This window comes from Canis aureus, chromosome 17 (assembly GCF_053574225.1).
Source record: "Canis aureus isolate CA01 chromosome 17, VMU_Caureus_v.1.0, whole genome shotgun sequence".
Lineage (NCBI taxonomy): Eukaryota > Metazoa > Chordata > Mammalia > Carnivora > Canidae > Canis > Canis aureus.
In genome coordinates, this window is record NC_135627.1 from 30,407,324 (window position 1) to 30,426,045 (window position 18,722).

The window sequence follows — 18,722 nt, forward strand, 5'->3', positions numbered from 1 at the left end:
ACCAGTTTTTCATAGTCTCTGTATGTATCAGTTTAAAACCTCTGAGAGAGAACTGCTTTGACTTGGGGACTCATCTGCATTCTTACAGATAGAGCCCTTGCATCAGTCCATCTCCTAGGCTTTTGGTGAGCCATAGAAGACAGTTTTGCTCAGACACCTGTCCCATCTCAATCAGTTGTGACCAAAACTACAGCACTGCATGGTTCAAAGCACAGTTCCATGCGAGCTAAGTGCATAGCACACACTTACTACTTTCTCCTCAATAAAGACACATCACCCCTTAATATTATTTTTCCAAAACATTGAAATCATATCCTTCCTCAGCCTCAAACATATCATAAGTTCCCATGTCCCAGAAAGTTCAAACACCTTAACATTCATATAGGACTGTGTTGTCCAACACAGCAGCCACTAGCCATGTGTGGCTACTTAAGTTTAAATTAATCAAAATTAAATATATTTAAAAATTCAGCTTTTCAGTTGCACTAGCCATATTTCAAATACCATATTGGATAGGGCAGGTAAGATAAACGGGAAGCTGGCTGCCTTATTGAAACCACTTCCAACTATTCCAGGCTCATCCTCCATCACTTAGCCCCACTCACCCTAGCTTTAACCACATCACAATCCTTGCTGTTGCCCAAACATATTATGCAGTTTAGGCCTTTAATATTTATTCTTTATGGCATACCCGTGACCTGAAATATCCTTGCCTCTTGTGCACCTGGCAATGTCTTATTCACCTTTAAAGGCCTGGCAAACATATAACCTGCTCTGTGAAGATACTCCTACCATCCCACTCCCCAAACACAGGCAGGTACCTGCTTTCTTTCTGTTTCAAGGGAGCTCTGTATGTGCCTCTATTTTTTTTTAAGATTTTACTTATTTATTCATGAGAGACACAGAGAAAGGCAGAGGCATAAGCAGAGGGAAATGCAGGCTTCCTGAAGGGAGCCTGATGAGGGACTCGATCCCAGGACCGCAGGATCACGCCCTGAAACAAAGGCAGAGGCTCAACCACTGAGCCATCCAGGTGTCCCTGTATGTGTCTCTATTGTGGTACTTAACTATGCTCTTTGGTAACCTTCTTGTATTCAGCAAAGCACATACATTCTAGAAGACTTTAATAGTAGAGGCAGTATGACTGGTAGTACTTAAGACTGCTGCCCAATGGCCTCTGCCACTGATGAATTGTGTAACCATGTGCTACTCTTGTCTCAGTTTCTTCGTCTGTGAAATGAGGATATTAAAATAATACTTCCCATATAGGATCATAGTGATGATCAATTGTGTTTCTATTAACAAGCACTTAGAATGTGGCCTGGAACTTATTCAGGGTGCTACCTAAAAATAAGCTATTAGTAAAATATTAATGCATTTCATGTACATATAAAATGTAAATATTAATGCCTTTTATTTACATTAATATGTATCTGGGAAGAACAAGAACGCATGTGCTAGACCCATTTATTGTTTGATGGTCAAACTCTTTAATGAGCTAGAATAATTAGTTGTTTATGACTAAACATAGATATTAGATTTTTTTTTCTTTTAAAGATTTTATTTATTTACTTGACAGAGAGAGAGCACAAGTAGGTAGAGTGACAAGGGAGAAGCAGGCTCTGAGCAGAGAGCCTGATGTGGGGGCTTGATCCCAGGACCCTGGATCATGACCTGAGCTGAAGCAGATGCTCAACCTACTGAACCACCCAGGCGCCCCGTACATATAGATTTTGAAAGGTGTATGATAAGTCTACTCAAGAGTCAGTCCCCGGGACTTATTGATAAATTATTGATGGATGTATAAAAGGCTTATCATCCAGGAAACTTTCTTTTGAGTAAGAAGAGATGATTTATAAACAATAGAATGAGAGGTGCACTTGTGTGTTCCTGTGTTTACTGTCCCACTATTTCTTCTCTTTGACAGCAGCTTGTTACTAGGTACATTCTCTTCTTTTTGATTGACTAGATGCTTATCTCTTCTCAGTCCCAATCTCTCTTCTCTTCTTCAGTTTTCCCACATCCATCCACCATGGTACAGTTTCATTTCTCTCTTAAAATCTATTTTCTCTCTCCTCTAATAATTCACTATTGTATTAGTTTCCAATTGCTGCTGTAATCTATTACCACAAATCTAGTGGCTTAAAACAATACAATGAATTATCTTACAGTTCTGAAGTTCAGCAGTCTAGGTCAGTTTCATTGCACTAAAGTCAGTGTGATAGCAAAATTGGCTCCTTTAGGAGGTTGAGAGAAAAAATGCATTTCTCTTTTTTTGGATTCTGGATGCTGTCTGCTTCCCTTGGTTCATGAATCCTTCTTTGCCTCCTTCCAATCTCTTGCTCTGTCATTACATCCTCTCCTTCTGACTTTGATCTTCTGTCTCTGTCTCAGAAGGACACTTGTGATTACATTGGGCCCACACAGATAATCCAGGATAATCTCCTCATCTCAAAATCCTTAATTTGATCATATCTGCCAACTACTTTTTGCTGTGGAAGGTAACCTATTCTCAGATTCTAGGGATTAGGGTATGGACATCTTTGGGGAAACATTACTCTGTCTACTGTACCTATCACATTTTTACAATTTCTCAGCATTTTAATTTCATCTATTTTTACAATTTAAAAAACTAAACATTTCATTAAGTAACGTTCAAAATGCATGTAGTTATTTGACTTAGTAAATGAATTTTAAAAACTACACTCTTAAAAATAATTGACATCCTTAGGATTACATGTAAAGTTTTACACTTAAAAATCTTGTGAACAACTGTGAGAGACACATGCAATTTTTTAAACATTCTCTCCATTTCACTTATAAATTATATAAACAATATTAACTTAATAGGCATGTTTTCAGAGGGTCACTGGATGCTTGAGTATGGGTTGTAGAGATCATGTGAAATCTATTCCCAGTTGAAGTTAGGGGAAATATATCTAAATTGTATATATTAGCTAAGCTATGCAGACACATGTATATACCTTTCTCTACATGTTCATATTTACACATACATAATGCATATATTAGATTTATACACATATCTCATATATTAGATTTATACATATATGGCACATGTATATTATATTTAAACATGTGCACACACACATCAATAGCTCTTCCTGTGTTTGTCTTCCCTATCAGAATGTAAGCATCTCCAGGGCACAAGCCCAAATTTGGATTCCTCAAATCCATAATGTCTACACTAGGTCTGACTTAACCAGTTCTCAGTGATTATTTCTTTTTTTTTTCTTTTAATTTTTTAAAATTTATTTGACAGAGAGAGAGGGAGAGATGCTTGCAAGCCCAAGCAGGGGGAACAGCAGAGGGAGAGGGAGAAGCAGGCTCTCCACTGAGCAGGGAGCCTGACTCAGGACTCGATCCCAAGACCCTGGGATCTTGACCTGAGCAGAAAGCCAAAGCTTAACTGACTGAGCCACCTAGGCGCCCCTTAGTGATTATTGCTTATCTGAGTATGTTTGCATTACCATGTGACACATAGAAAAATGGAATCAAAACTGCCTGACAAAAAAAAAAAAAAAAAAAGTGAAATCATTAGACCCTTCCTTCTGTGTCTTCTTTCTCAATATCTCAGCCTTCAAAAGATTAGACCACAGAACTGAATTCAAACAGTCTTCCTCCTTCATGCTTACTTTTCTGTTGCTGTTTGACTTTACCTCCTAAACATTCTCACTGAATCTCTCAAGCCACTTGGTTTTCCCAAATTGTGTCCTTGCTTCTTCTCCACACACAATATCTGAAAAACCCCCACTGCCTACATGCTCCCACTCACCTCACCCCAGGACTTTATTCCTTCCACCCACTTCCTCCTCCTCTCTTGTTTCTCCTCACAACTCATCTTTGGATTGTCTCTCGTGCCTTTTATTTTATACAATCAAAGGATAAATTCTCGGAAGAGAAGAGAAAATTCTAGAAAATTTTAAATTTCCAAACATTATTGTAAACTACTGGATAATTCTTTCCTGAGACAAAATTTGCAAAAATTTTAATGATGTCCCTAGAAAAGAAAGATCTGCAAATATTTTGGAATTGGTATGCCTTATCATTTGCTTTGATTTTACAACAGTTCCTCCCCTCATCAAGTTATTTAAAATTATTAAAAAATAATTGGCCTCAATTATTTGGGAGTAAGGTGTGTGTGTGTGAGGGAGGGGTAGAGAGAAAAAGAGAGAGAGAGAGAAAGAAAAGCTTGAGGTCATTGAGAATACTACAAGATAATTTACGTCACACATCTCATGCTCTTTTTAAATTTCTGATGTTTTTCATTTTTCTTTTTTTTTCTGCTATTGGTTTGCTTTTTATTTTCCATTTTCTTTGCTTAATATTCCATTCTTTCAGGAAGAAAAAAATTATATATGTTTATACATTCAAATGTCTTCTATGAAAACAAATCTTGACTTTTGCCAGTTTTACTATTAATATGTAAAACAGAAGAGTAAAGAAGGTGAGGAAATTTAAAACTAACAAACCAATCAAATCCCCAAGGCAGGCTAATAAGTGACCTAAAAACTTGATTAAGTTCATATTTTTATATAAATGGCACAGATACTGACTCATAATTCTAAAGTCTATGTTTAAAATACGGGGATCCCTGGGTGGTGCAGCGGTTTAGCGCCTGCCTTTGGCCCAGGGCGTGATCCTGGAGACCCGGGATCGAATCCCACGTCAGATTCCCGGTGCATGGAGTCTGCTTCTCCCTCTGCCTATGTCTCTGCCTCTCTCTCTCTCTCTCTGTGTGACTATCATAAATAAATGAAAAAAAAAATTTAAAATACGACGGTTACAAAAGTACATCTTACAGAATATTTCTTCCCAATCAGGGAAAATTTCCAAGAAACCATCGAGATCAATATTCACCATTTTTTCACTAGCAAATAAAATATGATATCCCTTGGCTCTGAGTACAGATAGAGACAAAGGTCATTATTAAAGGGTCAAGCAGAATACAAATGTTATAACAGCTTTCACTATTAACATAATTGATACAACTCAGAATCAGTCCTCCCTTTTGTTCTTTGTTCTCTGGCCAGAGGTTAACAATCTTCTTAAAGGGCCACATAGTAAATACTTTATTTTAGGCTCTGTGAGCCATATCCCAACGCTTGACTCTGCCGTTGCGACAGGAAAGGAACTGTAGACAGTTTGGTCAAAGAATGAGCAGGGGCAGAATGGCTTGCAGAAGCCAGAGCTGGCAGTACTGGGCCAACCTCTGGCCTATGCTAACTGAATCCTCCTGAAAACAAACAAACAAACAAACAAACAAACAAACAAAACAAAACAAAACAAAACAAAAAGATATGCCTCTTACCTTTCCTCCTTCCTGTGGAGGGGGAATGAATAGAAAAAAATATCATAAATGTACTGCAAACCTCCTTTCGTGGACAAGAATACTGAGGTTCTGAATGGTCAGGTGTCTTGCCAACAACTTCATTTGTGTGCAAGTAAAACCAGAGTCCATTCAGAATTATGGAACATTCCTTAACCACTTACTCTTTCAGGTAAGCCTCAAAGCACTTAAACCTTCTCTGACTTCATCTTCACAACTTCTTTCTAAAGTACTATTATCATCTTCATTTCACAGATGAAGAAACTGAGATTCAGAGAGGTTAAGCAATATGCCTAGGGTTTCACAGCAGGCAAATTCTCCAGAGAAGACTTAGGGCTTTTCACCCTCTGCTACTTGCTGCCACTCTTCTTGCTGGTGCTGCACCATGCCCACCACCCCACTTTCCACTGCATACTATTATTCCATGTCCTCTGGGAAGGAAGTCAATACTAGACTTCCCACCATCACATCTGATCCAAGAAGCCATGGTTAGGATTTTTCTCCCCCTCAGAAGCATTCCTATAATCTGACTTGCTTATCCAGTCTAACTGTAATTCTGCAACACAGAAACAGGGAGTGGACCCTGACTTCACACACCCATGGCCAACCTCATGTAAAAGTCTGGGAAATGTGAAGTGTTTGATCTTTGCTTGCACAACATCAACCCAAGGAGACTTCATGAGGAAGTCAGCTTCATGCTTCCTCTCTCTGTTAGACTCCTGATGCAGTTCCAGTGTCCACAGCCACTGGGAGTTCAGAGAGGGCCCCCAGAAAAACTGGACTGGAGTTCACTTTCATTTCACAGTTGAAATGTGTGACTCTTTTAGGAAGTTGGGCCTTCCCAGCATCCCTAATGCTGCCCTGCATTAGCATCCGCCTACTTCCCTTGCTTTGTTTCTCCATAAGCCCTGTAAAACAAGTAGGTGTAGAAAATGTAGGAAGAGGTGAAGACATGTTCAGTGCTCATTTTTTTCTGAATAAATGTATTTCCTTATGAAGGTTTGGTGTGTCATACCTAAAGCCTCCACTTTTAAAAGAAAAAAAACTTTCACAAGCTAAATAGCAAGCTATGAGCAGAATAGAAAGTTTTCTAAGTTGATATGTTCATGTTACAAAATCAAATATTATTCTTCATGTATCATTTACATGGATGTAAGCCACTGTTACTTGTTGTTTACTTAAGGAATTATGTGGTCTACACACTCATTTTTATCTCAGACTCTAGAAAAAAACATATATAAACTGCACTATCTTCAGATTACTGACACCTATAAGCATATATTCCCTGGCTCTCCTTTCCCAGCCAAGCCCCATTTTGCATCTGTTAAAAGAGTTAGGTCCAGATGAAAAAATTAAAAGGGAGCAAACTGCTCTCTTGCAGCAAGAGTAATTCCTAGTGGTTTCTAATGAAGCTACTTGATAAAGTCTATGGCCCTTTACTCTTTCACCCAGATCTTTATTTCTCCAAGAGTAAGAAAAAAAAAATCTGGAGTCAAATTGGATAAGGCAGCTCATAGTAAAATGAGATTGGGATAATAGAATAGTTACACCATAAAATAGCAGCATTAAACACCTTCCTCTCTCACTCACTCACCAGAGTGCACAGCAGGGAAACAGAGAGGGGTTCCTTTAGGTGCTTCCTGAGTCACCTGCAAAGATTAGAAAGAATGAAAGCCAACATAACTCATATAATTATTATTTGCTCCAACAGCAAAGGCAAATCAAGAAATGTTAAAATGTGTATCACTGAAGTCGTTTACTGAAGGTAAAAAAAGTTATTAAAAAACAACAAATTATCATCGAGAGAACCTCACTGAAGCACTTCAAATATTTCTGGGTAAATGCCTAACCACAGAAAAAAATTCTAATGTTGCACCTGAAGTTCCCACTGCCCTGTGAGCGGCTAGGTAGCTTCCTGGGTCTCCTAGGGAAAGTATGCAGCTGGCCCTGTGGGCTCAATTGCCCTTCAAGCCCAATCTGAGAAGGCTCAAGCAAATACACTCTCAAAAGTGAAGACATTCTTTAGGGATTGTGCAAAGGAATTTGGCAGCTGTACTTTCCTCATGAGGTGTGGCATAAAGAGTAAGTTCCTCAGCCAGGGGCATGAGATTATTTACAGCTTCTTTAGAAGAAATTAATATTACATTGTTCTTATCTAAAAATTCACAGTTACATTAAAATGCCTGTAGCCTTCTTCTGCTCTTGATATCTTTAATACATTAAAACAGAAATCATAACAAAACAAAACTTAGCCTGGCTAATGTTATTTGTAATGAACCAAGGAAAGAGTGGAACTCATATAGGACATTTTGCCTAAATACAATTTCTACTTCTCTCTTTTCTTTCCTCCTTCCCTCCATGAGCTCTGGTGAAACAGCTCCTGTTGTTCTCGGTGCATTCTGACAACCCAGGAAGGAGGAGGACTCTAGTACCCCTTACATCCCAAGAGAAACAAGAGGTCTTGGACCCAGAACAGGCCCTTCAGAGGATTCTTTTTCAATCCTAAATGGCACTACGTGTGCAGAAAGATATAATCCTTTAACCATAACCTTCTTTCCACAGGCCATGTCAATCATGGGAAAAGTCAAAGGCTTCAGAGCAATTTGGTTCCTGCCCCCACGGTTTTATCTCAAGGGTTCCTACCAGATCCAAACTGACATCACTATCTATTTTTGATGTGTGGTTCTAGCTTACTTTGGACAGAATACAATACCTGATGATAAAGGTGCTATAACTCTGTTGGCCTGCAAGGGGAAATACTACTTGTCTACTGGAGGGGAGGAGTCTTGCACTGAGTGAGAGAATCTGGGAGGTGAGCTGAGCTGTCACCCTGGGTAAGGGCTTAGTCTTTTGTTAATTCTCAGTGGGAGTCAATTGTCATGGCCCCATGAATCATTTGCCAACAGTTGAGTGGGTGGGGCACTGAGGATATTTGTTGTTGTTTTGATTTTTTGCACTAAGGAAGACTCTCCGACTTGTCCATGGGTAGGGCTACACGAAATAATAGGTCAGTTCCTGGAGGCCAGAAAGACAAAAACTGAAAGACAAGAGGATACTGGGAGAAAGAAGTCAAACAAAACACCTGTAGGTTATCAAGACCCTTTGGGACTAGACCAGAGTTACTTCAGGGAAAGAAAGCTGTACTGTCTGTGATCATTTATTTTTGTGGGTGCTAAGGCAATAATTATTCCTGAATGGCAGTTTGTAGACTTCCCCTCTCCCCAGGACCTATTAGAGCACTTGAGAATTGCCCACTCAACATTACCCTCTAATGCCTGTGTTGCCCAGGTCCATCTTCAGGAGGAAATTCCTCAGAACCAAAGAACAACCGCATGCCATAGGTCCTGCACACAACAGAGAAGGAAATTGATGTGTTTTAAACGTTTATTGCATGGTAAAGAAGAAGGTGATCAAAAAGAAAGATGGCAGGAGAAGGATTGTGAATTGGAGAGACAGTAATTGGGGTTAAGAGGGTGAGACACTCCTTAGAGTCATTGGGCACAAGGGAAGTACTCTATCAAAAAAAAAAAAAATGATTGCATCTCCTTACCAGCATAAAAGCACTTTGAGCACACACTACTATCTAGCATATTGACTTCTTTTTTGCACTTTTTTGTAGTTTTGTGTTGTGCAGGTTATGCATGGATAACCCAGTCCTACCTACTTTCTAAGATGTCTTATTCACAAAGGCTAGAAGATTAGGAACTACAGTTCTCAGAATCCCTTCCAGCAGGGTTTTGCATTACATTCTGCCTACAAGAGACTCACATAAGCTTTGGACAGTGGGAGAGAAGCAGAGACCATAATATTGTTCCTTGCCACTGGCAGGCATGTCATATGCTTTAGCAAAAGGTAGATTTAAGATGCTTCCAGGAGCTTCTGGTATGCTTTCTATGAATTATTTCATTTCAGTGGTGAACATGTAGCTGATTCAAGGTCCTGCAATTCCTCCAAATCCTAATTTCCTGAAATCCATCAGCAGCTTTGTTTAACCTTTATCCTTCTAGGCCTTTCTGTTTCCTTAGCAGAAATTTGACTAACACATATTCCTTATAAAGCATAATATACCTAGTAGAATTGTAAAAGGAATAACATAAATACTATTTTAATTACTTTAGTTGATAAGTAAAATTTTTTCTTAATAAATATATTAGTTTATAATTAATTCTTTTCAGTTAATTGGTATATAATTCAAATGCCTGGTTCTAAAATAATTTTATTTCAATATTTAGCCTTAATAGCTATAAGAACTAAAAAAAGACATCTCACAAAAATATATAGATAAAAATAGAAGATGCAACTCATTAGCTATGCTTACTAAATTACAATATGAAGAAAATCATGATATGCAGAAAATTATGGAACTTTCTAGAAGGACTTTAAATAATACCTAAATGAAATGTAAACAGATCATGCAGGATGCCTGGGTGGCTCAGTGGTTCAGCGTCTGCCTTTGGCCCAGAGTGTGATCTTGGACCAGAGATTTGAGTTCCACATTGGACTCCCTACAAGGAGCCTACTTCTCCCTCTCCCTCTGTCTGTGTCTCTGCCTTTCTCTCTGTGTCTCTCATGAGTAAATAAATAAAATCTTTCTTAAAAAAAGGAAACAGATCCTGTATTCTTGGATAGGAAGGTTTAATATTATAAAGATTGTAATTTTCTCGAAAATAATCTACAGACTTAATGAAATTCCAAACAAAACATCAATAGAACTCTTCATGGAAATTGATGCATCGATTCTAAAACCTACATGGATGAGGAAGAGAACACCCAAGTACTTTCTGAATAAGAAGGCAGTAGTAGGATGCAGGACTTCTCTCATCAGATATAAAAACTTGTTATAAAGCTGTGGTAATTAATATAGTGGTATATAGGGATAGATACATTGATTAATTGGACAAATACAACAGAAGGAAATTCACACAAATATTTGCCTTTGGTATACAGGAGAGTTGTATGTATTAAGCCTCCCGATCCATTGTACTTTGTTATGGCAGCCCTAGCTAACTAATGGTCTCTAAGCCAGAATTTCTAAAACATTTTTTTAAAGATTTTATTTATTTATTCATAGAGACACACACAGAGAGAGAGGCAGAGACACGGGTAGAGGGAGAAGCAGGCTCCAGGCAGGGAGCCAGATGTGGGACTCGATCCCAGGACTCCAGGATCACAGCTCAGGCTGCAGGCAGCGCTAAACCGCTGTGCCACCAGGGCTGCCCTAAGCCAGAATTTCTAATAGTCACTCCTCCTCTGTATTTCCAAGTTTATGAGAGTACAGCAAAGCCTGGAACACACTGATATGTTCTGAAGAATGACTTCTGTGTAGCCGCCCTGGCATCATTTGGAAGAAAAAGGAAGCTGATTAACACTATTAGATTCCAAACTCTCGGGGTACCTGGGTAGCTCAATAGTTGAGCATTTGCCTTTGGCTCAAGTCATGATCCCGGGCCGGGGTCCTAGGATGGAGTCCCACATCAGGCTCTCCAGAGGGAGACTTCCTCCCTCTCTGTGTTTCTCATGAATAAATAAATAAATAAAATTTTTTAAAAAAGTTTCCAAACTCTCTCACCGAATCTTCTTCTGACCTCAACGATTATAAAGTTAAATTTTGCATGATTACCACAAATGTATTCATCAACCCCGCATTTTGCTTCTTTTTGGTGATTATCACATATTATCATTTATTATACTGACGATAGCCAACACACTTGTCATCATTAATAGCTAAATAATATTCCTTTATGTTCATGAAATCTATCAAGTGGCTGGCATGAAAAGGTTATGGTGCTGTTACTAGAAATGGGTACCAGGGAAATGACACAAATCACAAGACTGGGAGAGACATTGGGACCAATCTGAAAACCGTACTTCCCATCAAAGCCAGCCCACTCCAGGCTGCTGCTCTTTCTTCCATTCAAAGCCAAGAGAAACTAACAGAGCAACATGGAGGCAGCTAAGCAACACAGACACACAGTCCTAGGGTACAGCTGCACAGCTATGCTCAGAAAGAGGGAAGCCACTTCCTAAATAATAAGTGACAGGTATAAAAATTTTGCTGAGGATCTTAGAGCAAATGGACTTCAATTTAATGTAGGTAATCAAAGGTCACTATCTTTAAGATGCAGAGAAAGAGAATCCTTTACCCTGACTACTATAGGCTCTGATATAAAACATGACCCACCTGTCTATGTTCCTTGAGCAGTTTCCCACAGCTGCAGAAAGATAATAAGACTGCATGTCTTCTCAAAAGTCAAGCCCAGGAGCATGGCTGCTCCTCCACAGTTAGAGAACCAGGAAGCTCAAGAAAGAGTAGGCCCCACCACAAAAGCACAATTTAGTACTTTGCAAATTTGAATTCAGATTCATGTTTAGCCACTGAGAACAGTCCAGAAAGTCTTCACAGCATTGTAATTGTCAGGGGGTGGTAGGTGCATAATGCAGAAGGAAATTAGATAATTCCAATAGGATTTGCCTTAGTAGATCTATGAAAGTTTATTTTAATGATGGCTTAAAGATCATTGAAAGCCAAATAAAATATTATTTTCTACCTTCAAACATTTCCAAATTTATTATAAATCCTAAAAAGCAGGAAAAAGAATTGGTCAAAAATAACAATAACAAAAAGCCTTTGGGGATGCCTGGGTGGCTCAGTGGTTGAGTGTCTGCCTTCAGGTCTGGGCATGATCCCCGGGTCGGGTCCTGGGATTAAGTTCTGCATTAGGTTCCCTGTGGGAAGCCTGCTTTTCCCTCTGCCTGTGTCTCTGCCTCTCTCCTTGTGTCTCTCATGAATTTATTTATTCATCTTATTCATTCATTATTTATTCAATCTTTTTTTTTTAAAAAGCCTTTGTCAATATTTAGGTCAGCTTCTTAGATGATAAATTAATTAATGACTGTGCTGGGTGTGTTCTAAAAATTCACAGTAACATATAAACTCTCTGTTTATCTAGTACAGTTTTTTCTAGACTTGAGATTTGCTATTTTTTAAGGTAATAGACTAGTAGAGAGGTTTTAGGTTTACAGAAAAATTGGGTGAAAGTACAGAGATCTCATATATCCCCTTAACCATTCCACCTTTCTAGCTTCTTCTATTATTAACCTCTTGTATTAATATGTTCTAATGGCATGCACCTGGGTAGCTCAGTGATTGAGCATCTGGCTTTGACTTAGGTCATGATCCCGGGGTCCTGTGATTGAGTCCTGCATCAGGCTCCCCACAGGGAGTCTGCTTCTGCCTCTGTTTTGTCTCTGCCTTTGTCTCTGCCTCTGTTTCTGTGTCTCTCATGAATAAATAAAATCTTTAAAAAAATATGGTCTAATGATCTTTCTTGGGATAGGTGCCTTTAACAACACAAGTAGGCAATGATACATGGGTGTCCTTTGAAAGCTCAGACAATGTATACACATTTTGTTGGCTCTGTAATGAGCCAACACTGATACATTATTATTAACTTTATTACTGAAGTCCATAGTAAAATCCCCTGTGCTTCACCTACTCCCTCTCCCCTTCCCCACCAAATCCTTGGTAACCATTAATTTTTTTTACTGTCTCTATAGATTTGCCTCCTAAACACATAATATATAGTTTTTTTCAAAGAAGCTTCTTTCATTTAGCAGTATGAATTTAAGGTTCAACTTGCTATTTTCATGTAGGGAGTGATGAAAAATAGAAGAGGATAAAGCAAACACAAACAATTAAAAAAAAACTACTCTTAGTGCTTTACCAATATGTAGTGTGCATAGGGCTCGCACACACACACACATCCCAGTCATTTAGGATTTACATTCGACAATAGGAACGTGCCAAGTATGGAACCACTGAGCTGCAGAGTAAAGACTGTTTCCATATTCAATATATAGTCTTGGTTCAATCATAGATGAAAATCTCATGCTGGTGACTTTAAAATTTGTTCTCCTATTAAAATACTATTTATGGGGTGGAAAGCAGGTATAGAGAATTTGCAAACAAGTTCTGAAATCTTTCTTAGTAGATGTGCTTGCTGTAATGGAAAAAGGGAAGTGATTCTGAAACAATTAAGATATCTTAAAGGATTAAAGCAATGAGTAAATGTGTTTATGCTGTTGAGAGCCAGAGTTCTTACTAAGGAAGAAGAGACATAGAAATACACAACAGGGAATGGCAAGAAAGAACCTCATGGAAATGGATTGGGATTGGAAGTACTGATGTGGACTCTTAATTTCTAAAATATATCAGAATGTGTATATGAAAAGAAAAAAGAAAAAAAAGAATGTGTATATGCATGCATGTGTTTGTTCATATGTGTTTGCGTATGCATCTATATGTGTGAGCATACACATATATATGTATGTATATATTTCCTAACTTTGCATACTGAAAGGGCAAGAAGCAAAGACCATACCAAAGTAATCATAAACATACTGAATACCACAATTTGGCCTTTAATACCATTCCAACTAAAGAAAAGGAAACAACGTTGTACTTCATGGAGATATGTTGAGCCAACTACTTGAAAATTAATATCAAATTTATCTGCACAAAGGCTTGCAATATCAATTAGGTTGAGGGTTCAAAGATATAATATGCTATTCACTAATCACCCACAAGCTAGATTCTCCATATACAAGATAAATCAGATATATATTGTTACGTCAGAAAGTGAAGATGTGCTTTAGGAAAAAAAAAGCAATGAGGTCTTATAATAAGAACAAGGAACCAACTTGAAAAAAGCCTTCAACTGCCAGGTCAAACTGGGGATAATATTTTTGAGCACCAAAATATTAAATACAGTAATGAATTACAAACTGTTGAAAAATATGAGCTAATGACTATGCTATTGATAAAAATAAATAAATAAATGAGAGAGGAAAGAGGTCTCATGCTTTTAAGGCAGAGTTCTGAGTGATGGCTGGTTAATGTGGAGGGGAATCTGGAGTTGAATCATATGCAGCATTATAGTAAAGACTAGATCAGACACGAATCATCAATGGGTGTTAAGTAAATCCAGAGAGGAATTTTGCTGAAAAACATAAACTTGGAATGGACTTAAAGTGCCTATCACAAAGTGCCAGTTAGTTTCAAGTGAAAAAAAAAAAAAGTAATTATACAGGGGAGAAGCTAGGTAACACCTTCACTAGACAATTAATAGTAAGGTCAGCAGTGAGGAGCAGATGGCCATTGTGTGCCTCCAGTTAGAATACCTTGAGAAAGACATATCTTTGGATATGAAATATCTAAATTTTTGGATATGAAATATGTGGTTGATAATGTATAATCTGACTCTCATCATAAGGAAATGTCAAACCAATAAGGAATATTCTATTAAAAAGAGGGCAAGATTATAGTCTTCAAAAACATTATTGGCATAAAACATAAGGAACAGCTGTGGAAATGTTCCTTATTTCCAGATTAAGGATGCAAGACAATTTGTAGTAATATGCTCCCGGTTAAAGACACAAGACAACTAAGCACAATATCTCAATATCTGACCCTGGATTGGATTCTAAATTGGAGGGGAAGATGCTGTAAAGAATATCCCTGGGGCAATTGAATAAGTATAATCACTTAGATAAAACTACTGCACTAATGCTAAATTTACTAAAGTTGATGAGTGAACTATGCTTATGAAAGAAAATATGCTTAAGAAATATACAGTGAAATATTTAGAAAAGTGGTACTGAGTTAAAGGGTTATGGTGTATAAAATTTAATATCGGTAATAAAATAAAAATACATAAAGATAGGGAGGCAGCAAATAAAAGCAAATGAGGTAAAATGTTAACCACAGATAAATTTAAGTAAAGGGAATAAAGATGTTCTTTGTATTATTCTTGTTCTTGCAACTTTATGTAAGTTTGAAACTGTTTTCAAACCAAACAACAACATTAAGGAAAATAGCATCTAATGAAATAAATAGTAACAATGAATATTATTCTACTGGAATCCTCATCTGCTATCACCTGGGCAGCTCCTATCCATTCTTTAAAATAGCTGGCCAGGGCACTTCTTTCTCTATGTTACCTTTCCCAACACTTTTGTCTCAAAACAAAACACAACAAAACACTACACCTTCCATATCAGCTAGAATTTCACTCATATTCTAGTTACACAGTGAAAATAGCAGTAGCTTAAACAAGACGGAAATGTATTTCCACCCCAACATTGAAGGGGAGGCAGTCTAGGGTTCTTTCTGCTATGTCATCAGTAATCAGACTCTTCTCTTCCTGTCTTGTCATCCTTTTATATTTTTTTAAGAGACAGGGAGAGAGAGGGAATCCAAGCAGACTCCATGCTGAGCACCGAGCTCAATGTGAAGCTCAATCTTATGACCCCCTGAGATCATAACCTGAGCTGAAATCAAGAGTCAGACACTTAACTGACTGAGCCACCCAGGCACCTCACTTGTCATCCGTTATATATGGTTTCCATTGCTAAGGTCACGTTATCCTCCAGTATTGTCCCTGGAGGTCTAGTCATAACATCCACAATCCAGCTGCAAGCCCTAGCTATTTGTCCGCAAGCTAAAGAGACTTCTCAGAAGTCTAATCCCAAACTTCCACTTGCATTATATTAGTCAAAACTTAGTCTCATGGCTACATCTCCTGAAAGGGAGGAGGGAAAATGGAGTCTTTAGCTGGGCATTTTGCCACCTGATATAAAATATGAGTGCTTTCATAAGAAAGAGGGGAAAATTAATATTGGGTAGGCCATTATCAATCTCTGAATATCATCCTGTTGTGAAATCTGCCATTATTTTGTATATATTCTATTATTTCCTGTATCAGACCATATTTTGTTTGTATTTATGTCACTATCCCAAACTATAGCATATAAATTTTGGATATGAAATATCTGTGCTGGCTTTTAAATGTCCCAATGCCTGGCTCAGAGCCAGTCTCACAGTAATTGCTCATGTAAGGTTCATGAAATTAAATGAGTTGACAGGCAGCTATCTGAGATATTAGAGATACATATATTCCACAGGATTACCCTGCCATTGTGAAGAGAACTTAAGGACTCAGTTCTTAAAGTTTTATGTGGTTATAAGACCCGAGTAAAAAAATAAAAAATAAATAAAAAAAAAAAGACCCGAGTGCTGACAAATTTTACTGGTGATTATAGGCCATAGAATATTGAAGATGGTAATCATCTGGAAGTTTTTAACAGTAAAATGACATCCGTTTTCCTTAGTTTTGATGACTTGTGCCTTTATAGGCTCCAAATGCTGGGTGGTCCTTCATTTATTAAATATTTTAAAACATAAATGTTATAAAACATTTAATGTTATAAAACATTTAATATTTCTGACATCATTTAACCAATCAATAAGGAAGTAGGCTTAGAAACAATTTTGTTAGCACACTCAACAATGAGCAACAGAATAGGGAAATAGGAAGCAAGGAATGTCAGATGGCTGAGCGATGTTTCATCTTCTCAATCATATAAGATGCTGCAGAACCCAGGTGATCTTAGAAAAGAGCAAAAGAGGGGTCTTTTATATAAAAATAGTAACTCAAAAAGAATGATTATACATAGAAAAAAAGACCTTATCACTCATGTCATCACCAAATATATTTGAGTTTTTACTATGTGTCAGGCAATTTGATAGACTTGAAATGCAGAATGCCATAAAAGAAAGAAAAAATTCTTAATTTTATGGAGTCTTTAACAGCAGAAAGTTCTCCCAGCTAGTAAGTGATGGAACATGTTTTCAACCCTGGGGTTGTATACTTCCAAAACCCACGCACTCGATCACTACATTTTCACATTAAGAATGAACTCTTTTGGGGGCACCTGGGTTGCTCTGTCAGTTAAATGTCTGCTTCCAGCTCAGGTCATGATCCCAGTGTCCTGGGATGGAGCTTCTTGTCAGGCTCCTTGCTCAGTGGGGTGTATGCTTGTCCCTTTCCCTCTGTCCCCGACCACCACCACTCATGTTCTCTTGCTCTTCTTGGCATGCTATCTCTCTCTCTAAAAAAAATAAAAATAAAAAAAAAATAAATCTTAAAGAAAAAGAATTAACTCTTCTCAAAAACCTCTTATCTTAAATTTTGGGTCTACATTCAAGTGGTGGTTGAAGATCCTAAAATGTTGCCTTTATTACTTGCTATTTCCATTAAAAAGTGAATCTGCTGGTAATGAGTAAGAGAACTAAAACAATTTTTTAAGTGAAGTAAAATGTTCATTGATATTTTATTTGTATAGTCTCACTTTATTGAATTCTATATAAATGAGTCACCAAAATTTTGCAGCGTTCAGATTGATACACGATTGTCTCAACATAAAAAACAACATTCCAAACCGCAGAGCAATTGTTTGGATATTTTTTTTCTAATTGATGTCAAACATTACCAGAGTTTTCCCCTATATTGATCAGAATTTGAAACTGTGAGCAACCTCAGCAGAGCTGCCAGGGATATCAGATAAAATATTACCCCAATAAAAGGTGGGGCTCCAAAATGAGTAAAACAAAAGGCATGCCAAAAAAGATAAACACACACCCTCCTTTGAAGATTACTGCCAAGTGTCTTTAAAATAATGCCAAGGAAAACTTCTCATCCAGGTTTACTTCATCTCCACCTTCCCTTTTTTATTATTTTTATTTATTTTTATTTTTTAAAAGGTTTTATTTATTTATTCATGAGAGACACGGAGAGAGAGGCAGAGACACAGGCAGAGGGAAAAGCAGGCTCCCTGCGGGGAGCCCAATGTGGGAGTCGATCCTGGACCCAGGATCACAACCTGAGCCCAAGGCAGGCACCCAACCACTGAGCCACCCAGGCATCCCACCACCTTCCCTTTTTTAATTCAAAGTACCCTGGATGTCATGCAACTCAACAGTTTTATCTTGAGCTTTAAAACATATCAGGGAACTGACTGAAATCCAAGTGATGCTTTTATTGTGTCACCTGACCATCACCTGATGGAAAATAGGCAAGGTCTGTGAAGTTGAGGTGTCTGGCCATATATTTGAGATCACAAAAGGTCAGGGTTGGACAAGTTCGCTGTGTATCCATGTGCTTCCCTGTTGGTCTGTCGAGTACCTTCTTTTTTGAGAAGAGGACAAGGGCATCTCTGACTGGTTGTCACACCTAGCTAGATTCCCTGATTAATAGAGCTATTGTGGGAAGCTGTCCAGCTTGAACTGTGAGATCATCAAACCCTAGAAAAGCCTAAAAAAATATCACTTGGCCACACATACTCTGCTTCCTGCCAAAAGGAATTTTAAGTGGCTCTGAATCACACTTCGAGAGCACCAGCCCAGAATGACCACAAAGCATTTCCTTCCTCATTTAGAGTATCAACATGAATTATCTCCCAAAATAATGACTCTTAGTATGGGAGCAAGCTTTGATTATTGTTCTTTTTTATAAGACCAGGGGAAAGACAGATACTT

At 37.9% G+C, this 18,722-nt stretch overlaps 1 protein-coding gene across 28 annotated transcripts in view; it reads right to left on the minus strand.

Annotated features, from left to right (window-relative positions):
• SCEL (sciellin) overlaps positions 1-18,722 on the minus strand; it is a 297,545-nt gene that overhangs the window by 116,526 nt on the left and 162,297 nt on the right. For 22 of the 28 annotated variants that reach the window (XM_077855300.1, XM_077855316.1, XM_077855306.1 and 19 more), the window contains 3 exons: positions 17,120-17,296; positions 8,613-8,691; positions 6,942-6,996 (listed from right to left, as the gene is read on the minus strand). The exons of 2 other annotated variants lie outside the window; for them this stretch is intronic. The gene's annotated coding sequence lies outside the window, so the exon portion shown is untranslated. The remainder of the gene's footprint in view (positions 1-6,941; positions 6,997-8,612; positions 8,692-17,119; positions 17,297-18,722) is intronic. 4 more of the 28 variants (XM_077855298.1, XM_077855296.1, XM_077855317.1 and 1 more) reach the window with 2 other exon arrangements.